Here is a 7,792-nt window from a genome sequence, read left to right as displayed (position 1 = left end):
ATTTCGCTGGAAGCGGGTGCAATTTTTCAGATTAGCACCCGCTCCCGGCGAAATCCTGCGGTTGTCCTTATGACAAATTTTTAATTATATATATATGTATGTGTGTGTGTGTGTGCGTGTGTGTGTATTTATGTGTTTTCGGAGAACCTTAAACAGGACGATTTTAACGACTCTGGGATATGACGTAGTCGTAAGTCGACCCTTACATTATCTTGTGTTTTCTATAACAGTATCTGGCGCAGCGGCGTATCGGCTCGCCGATGTATTTTCAGGTATATTAACATGGTAACGGATTTCTTTCCGCAGGTGATTCGGTGGCTTTTGATTGGTTGCGGAAATTCCGGCCACCGAATTACAAAGAAGGCGGCGCGCCGCCCGCCGCCGATCAAAATTGCTCAAATTTCCGCCGCCGGTCAAAAGTCTGTCGACGCAACCCTCTAATATATATATATATATATTTTTTTTTTTTTTTTTTAATTTTCGCCATCGGGGGCCTATAACTCCTTCTACTATTCTCCGTTCACCGAGAGAACGAAATTTTGAAGAGAAGAAATTTCGTCCTCTGCACGCAGGTTGTCAAAAAAAAGGTAAATATTAGCGTAGGACCACCGTTGGTAAGGGTTGAGTGGTGGTCCTAACTAAGGTTATAAAAAATTTCAGAGAGCACTTGGGTCAGTCTTTTTGAAAAAATTTTGTTTCCAAACAACAGCGATTGGCTGTATAACGAAGCAAAAAAAATTTCGACCCCTTCCTTTAAAAAAATAGCTTAGCTGATTTCGTTCTCTCGATGAAAAGTGTATACCATAGTTCAGTCCTTTAGAAGTGAGGGCTTGCTGTTCCAAAGGAAAAATGTTTTACTCTTGCCCGAAGTTTTTACTAAAAATTACATCGGACCAAAAGTACCTTCATATACATTTCATTTTTAAAGACTTTGTGATTTGCATTAGTTTTCTAAAGTTAGAGTGAAGTAAAAATATAATCTCTGCAATCTGCATTGTCACCACAGAAATTTTATTTCAAGGCAATAAAATTCCGCTTAATGTAACTTGTGTCGACTTGTTTCAGGGCAGTTTTATTATTATTATTATTATTATTATTATTATTATTATTATTATTATTACTGGAAATTCTAGTAGTTCTGCTAGTATTTATTTTACACTATATGCGTATTTTTTTTGTAATGGATTTAACTGTTTTATGTCTTCGAAATTTAGTGTTTTCAGTAATCTAAAGTTCGAAGTGGAACTACTGATCATTAAAATCACGCATACATATTTCTTAAGTGAGTTTTTTCCCCTTTAAAGTGTTTTTAGTCATGGGTGTCTCTTTTATACATTCAGGTTGAAAGTACCGGGGTCAGGCATAAAGGTAGGCAGGATGTGGCGGGATTCACTCGGAAGATGGAGAGTGTCTTCCTTAGGTGTCATGCTTCTGGTAGCCTCCTTCACATTTAACTCCGGTAAGTCATCTGTAATTTTATTTTCAGATCTTAAAAAGTTAAATTCTCTAGGATTAGTATAAGATATCCCCTGTGCAATATGCCGTGCTTAATGATGTGTACTTTTAACATTCTAGTTTACTTATTGTTAGCATGTTTCATTGACATGCCTGAAATCTACAATATCTTTTGAGTCATAAATATTGTTGGTATTGCAGTTATGGTTGCTGAAGATGATTCGATGGGACCAGTGTTTGTAAAAGAACCGCCAAACCGAATGGATGTCTCAAATGGTACGGGAGCAGTTATTGAATGCCAAGCAAGAGGAAATCCTCAACCGGACATAATATGGGTGCGGACAGACGGAATTGCTGTAGGAGACGTTCACGGCTTACGTCAAGTACTTATTAATACCTTTAGTAATTTGTTTTCAATTGAAATAAAAATATCAATCTTTAAAATTATAATTTTATGCAATATGCATAAATTCGCGAGGTTCATCACTCGACTTTTCGCCGACTCTAGATTTGAAGATTTGCAAAATTTCAGGAAATTTCAAAAGATTTTGAAGGATCTCAAGGAAATAAAAATGACAAAACAAATTTTTCCGGGGTTTAACGAGATCTCCAAGATTTTTAATCGATTTTATTAGGAGTCAAATATATCACGGGGTTTCAAACATTTTAAATAATTTTAAGAGATTTCACACGATTTTGTATGATTTACAAGATTTCAGCCAATTTTAAGAATTACAAGGGTTTTTGAAGAATCTCGCAGAATTCAAAAATATTTCAAGGGATTTCCTAAATTTCATGGGATTTATGGGACTTTAAAAAACTTATAATACTTTATGGGATTACAACCAATTTTACGCGATTTCATGGGATTGACAAGATTTCCGAATATTTCAAGGAATCTTAGGATTCTTCAAAGATTTTCGATGCACTCTAAAGAATTTCAAGAGATTCTGAGGTCTTTACGTGGATTTCCAAAAATTTCTAGATATTCTGTATTTTAAGGCATTTTCAATTATTTTCACAGATCCCAAATGATTTCAAAGATTTCAAGGGATTTTATAAGATTTCAAAATTATTCACGGGATTTCATTTATTTCCAGAGATTTCCGGGGATTAATTTCTGGAATTTCTAGCAATTCAAAAAAATTTTAAGGTCCCTATAAGTGGAGTAAAATTCTGACAAATAAGATTGACGCTGAACGGTGAAGAGATTTTTGTCCGGTTTTATGTTCCCCCGTTTTTTCCCTAGAATAATAAATATTTTGTCTTAAAAATTTTGGACATGATAGCGAATATACTAACGGACGTCCCCGCACACTTTTTTTGTGGGCTAATCAACAAAAAAAATATTTTGCTAAATTTGATTAATTTGTGTGGAGCTTAGGAATGAGTATCGATTTTATCATTATCAGATTCCCTCTGTTTTTTCCTACAATAATAAAGATTTTGTTTTCAAAATATGGGGAATGATAGCGAACATGCTAACGAACGTTCCCGCGCACTTTTTTTGTGGGTTAATTAAAAAAATGTAATTATTCTAAATTTGGTGTGTGTGTATTTCGAGGTTATGTGCCTTACAATTCTCCAGGAGGTGCTTCCACTGTACTGCCCAGCCCCATGTATCGCCCCCACTTTCCTGTTTTCTTACCACCCGGAGGGGAATTGTCGGTTAAATTAATCCAGCAGATGGCGCCACAAAAAGTAGGTCTGTCTTTTTAATTGAATTGCATTAAGAAAAAGCAAAACTAATTTAAAACTTGATGTTGTTTGTAAATAAACAAAAAAATATATATGAAAAAATAAGAGTAACTATTACTAATTATTTAAAAAAAGAAAAAGTCATGAAAACATGTAGTTTAATATGAATAAAATTTAATTTTGAGATACATTTTGAAAGCAGTTCGAACTTTATATTTTTATGATTTATTTTGCTCATATTATTGATTTTATTATTTGTTAAAGTTGAACAAAATTATTTTTTGTTAAAATTATTAATGTACGAGTAGCTAATGAAAAAATTAATAATATTAAAGACCTCAATGACAAAAATATTTAAAACATATACATGATCAGAAGAATGAATAAAAAATACATGACTTATATTGTATATTGAGGGAATAATTTGGTAAAAAGTTAATGAAAAGACTAATAAATGAGAAGGTGTATTTAATATTATTTAATATAATGTATATATTTATTTAAATTGAACCGAATATCATATATACATTTATAGAGCGTAATCATTTATTTGTCAGGAGATCTAACAAGCCACTCGATTTCAACCCTTCTTCCAATCCTCCTTTGAGGGAACTGAGTATCCAAATATGCTCGAACCTCCCTACCGAAATGAGCCGCTGCTCGGTCCTGCTGGAACCAAATATTTTAAAATTTATCGCCTGTAATCTCCCTTATTCTTGGTACAATTTGGTTTCTGAGAAGCTCTTAATATGCACGGGCATTGAGATTACCATCGATGAAGAAAGGGCCTATCAATGAATCATTCAAGATACCGGCCCAAACATTAATCTTTTGTGGATATTGTGTGTGACTCTCCAACATCTGATCAGGATTTGTGTCAGACCAATATCTACAATTTTACCTGTTAACTTCACCTTTTAAAGTGAAAGTAGATTCATCTGAAAATACTGTATTGTACAAGAAAAGAGGATCTCTATCAATTCTGTCCATCATAATTTCACAAAATTCAACCCGACGATCAGGATCGTCTTCATTGAGCTCTTGTACCAGATGAACTTTGTAAGAATGAAAATTAATGCTTTTTAAAAATATTTCGCTCTGTCTCAGGAGCAACGTCACGTTCATCACTAGCTCGACGTAAACTAAGGTGTAGGTTTTCAACAAATGCTTGGGCTATGTCCATCTGCATCTCTTTAGATCCTGTAAATTTTGGCCGACCAGTTCTCTGGCCATGATTCATAAAGCGCCTTACTGTTCTTTCAATTGTTGATTTTGAGACAGGATTTAACCCTTCTCCATTACGAAAAGTGCAATTAAAAAGCAAACCAACTTGATCATAAGATCAAACTCGATCTCCCCAACCACGCTTCATTAATACAGATACCTTCTCTCGTTCCGAAAGTTTAACTTGCGCCTTAATAATCTTTTAACGAAAGATAGTAAGTATGTACTCGTTATACGTAAATTTAGTTTCGATTCGTAATATTCGTATGGAAAAACGTTATAGGACTTACCAAATCGCCTTAGGTATTGACTTAGGTATCGAGAAACGATATAGGACTGTATAACTCTTCGGGGAGGAACAGAACTCTCACTAGAACAGCTGGAACTTTTAATGAAAAATTTCCTCATGATGTTACAATATTCAAAACGCTGTAACCAAGATCAGTACAGAGATCAACAATGAATTTCTCTTTGAAATTTACTTCAGGAATTAGACTGACCTCTTGGAAAACTTTGTTAATTTCAAATAACCTCTAACTGACCTTGATCATTACAATTGACCTATGACTTTGGTACGTACCTGAACGTAGAATTTCCTGCTCTATCGATTGCAGATGTTAAAAGGGGATTTCCATTTTAAAAAACAAAGTTGATCTTCAAAAGCCATGAAGGTAAACTTCAAGGCAAAATTGAAGGTCACCATTGAATTCCTCGTTGAAATTTACTTCAAGAATTACACTGACCTCTTGGAAAACTTTGTTAATTTCAAATAACCTCTAACTGACCTTGAACGTTACAATTGACCTATGACTTGGGTACGTACCTGAACGTAGAATTTTCCGCTCTATCGATTGCAGATGTAAAAAAGGGGTTTCCATTTAAAAAAAACCAAGTTGACCTTAAAAAAGCCATGAAGATCAACTTCAAGGTCAAGATGAAGATCACCGTTGAATTCCTTGTTGAAATTTACTTCAGGAATGACCTTCACTTTTTTGAAAAATATTTTACCTGAGGAAATATCCAACTGTCCCGGGACTTTTTAGATACCCTGTATATGATGTCGGATTCAATTGAAATAAATATATACATTATATTAAATCCATTTTCTCATTTATCATTCGTGTCATTGACTTTTTCCCAAATGATTCCCTCAAACATTTTAATTACAATTACCACTAGTTTTTAAAAATATTTCCTTCAAAACTTGAAATTTTTAAGATTGTAAAGGAACAAAGATTCTTTACTGTACAACTTAAGGTGTAGTCTTACATATTCTAATTATTATTATATTTATATTGGATTAAGTAATATATTTTTCACTAATTCTTCTGGTCATGTATATGTTTAAATATTTTTATCATTGGGGTCTTAAATATTATTAATTTTTTCATTAGCTACATTAATAATTTCAACAATAAATAATTTTGTTTGACTTTAACAAATAATAAAATCAATAATATGAGAAAAATAAATCACAAAAATATAAAGTTCGAATTGCTTTCAAAATGTATCTCAAAATTAAATTTTTTGTCCAATGAACTGCACATTTTTATGACTTTTTCTTTTTTTAAATAATCAGTAACAGTTTCTCTTATTTCGTCACATATTCTTTTTTATTTATTTGCAAACAGCATCAAGTTTTTAATTATTTTTGCTTTTTCTTAATGCAATTCAATGAAAAAGACAGACCTACTTTTTGTGGTGCCATCTGTTGGCTTAGTTTGACCGAAATTTCCCCTCCGGATCGTAAGAAGACTACTACTACATACACATACACGGTCGTGGTAGGGGGCTGGTACTACCCAACGTAAAACATGTGTCGTGAGAGCTGAAAACTGCCGTGTGTCGGCGCTATTAGTAACTTTGTTCTGGGACACTGTAGTAAGGGACGCGCCAAAGGCTGTGTGGAGGGGGGAGTTGGAACGGAAGTTGGAGCCAGCGGTAGAAGGCGCGATGTATTTAAACGACAACAAACACGTCAAACACTAAGCATATCGAAGGTGCCGAAGCGTGAAGCTATAGCAAGTTTCAATAACTGTATAGTATTGTTGTTGGAACGAAAGCATCGTTCTCTTCCCGCTCGACCAATCCGCGATCAGCTGCCTGTTTGGCGCATCCCTCACTACGGGGTCCCTAACCACTTTAAGATGTCAATAAGCACTATTCGCATACCGAAGGGCAAGCTGTAGTAAATTTTGTTATAGTATCATGATTTGGAACGGAAGTGTCTCTCTCTTCTCGCTCGATCCATCCGCAGTCAGCTGCCCGATTGGCGCGTCCCTTACTACAGGGTCCCTACTTTGTTCTACACAACCATGCAGTACCATAGGAAAAATGGATAAAAATTAAAAAATAAATATGAAAAACCATTTAAAATAATTTTTTCTTCATAGTGTAGAGTCAGGTAGTAAATGAGACCTATGTACCTACTTATTGCTTGTTTAATTTAGGAAAAAGCGGCATAATTTACATAATTCAAACAATAGAAAAATTGCATGAATATTCAGAACTCATAAAAAATAATTAAAAAATAAACAACTAATACACAAATGAATGACAACAATTGAACCGCTGGCGACCAAAAGGGGACACGGCCGGATTCAGCCTCAGAAGTATTGTCCTGAGTGTCAATTAAAAAAATCTTTCTAATTTCAATTTTAAAGACTAATACTTGTAGAGAATTTCAAGGCACATCTTTTTTTCCTCTTGAAAAAATTTATAGGTTTCGTAGTTTTTTAGATTATTGATACAAAGTGGATTTTCTGAAAACGAAAAATTCCAATCTTTTTTCACTTCAACTCGCGATAATTTAGCCAATTTCCATCATTTCCTGATTTCCCCAATACAAAGTACGTATTTAAGTCTTCTGAAACTATCTAAGTAAGAAAAACGTGAATATTGTAATAAGCAAAAAAGTTATTAATTTTTTTTGAGGCAATACAAAAATCATGAATTTTAACTTTCAAGCGCCTCGTTTAGCGAACGAATTTTAAGCTACGAAAAGCTTTCAGTGAGAAAGTTGTTCATTAAGGTTCAAAGAAGTTTTCTGGAAAGTTTTAGAAATTCTACAAATAAAGCATAGAATCAGCGAAGTGATTGTTTCTTATAATAGTTGGAAAAGCATTTTTTTTGAGATTATTGAGATTTTTGAGATATTTTTGAGAATATTAATTAAAAAGAAAAAGATATTAAAATGAAACAAGGTAGAAAAAGAACTAGAAACCAAGATTCGTGAATTAAAAATAAGAAAAAATGTTCCAGAAATCAGGTACGATTGGAAAAATTAAAAATTTTTAAGGGCATGTGACACAGTTAAATACCTATATTACCGACGACAGTTTTTCAGTTGACTGAATGTTTTTTTGAACCTAAGAACTTTTTTTGTAAATAAAATATCGAGCTGAAACTTTGGGAA

The sequence above is a fragment of the Belonocnema kinseyi genome, chromosome 10, assembly GCF_010883055.1.
Source record: "Belonocnema kinseyi isolate 2016_QV_RU_SX_M_011 chromosome 10, B_treatae_v1, whole genome shotgun sequence".
In the NCBI taxonomy this organism is placed as follows: Eukaryota; Metazoa; Arthropoda; class Insecta; order Hymenoptera; family Cynipidae; genus Belonocnema; species Belonocnema kinseyi.
The sequence above is the reverse complement of the archived record's forward strand: the minus strand, read 5'-3'. Positions refer to the sequence as shown.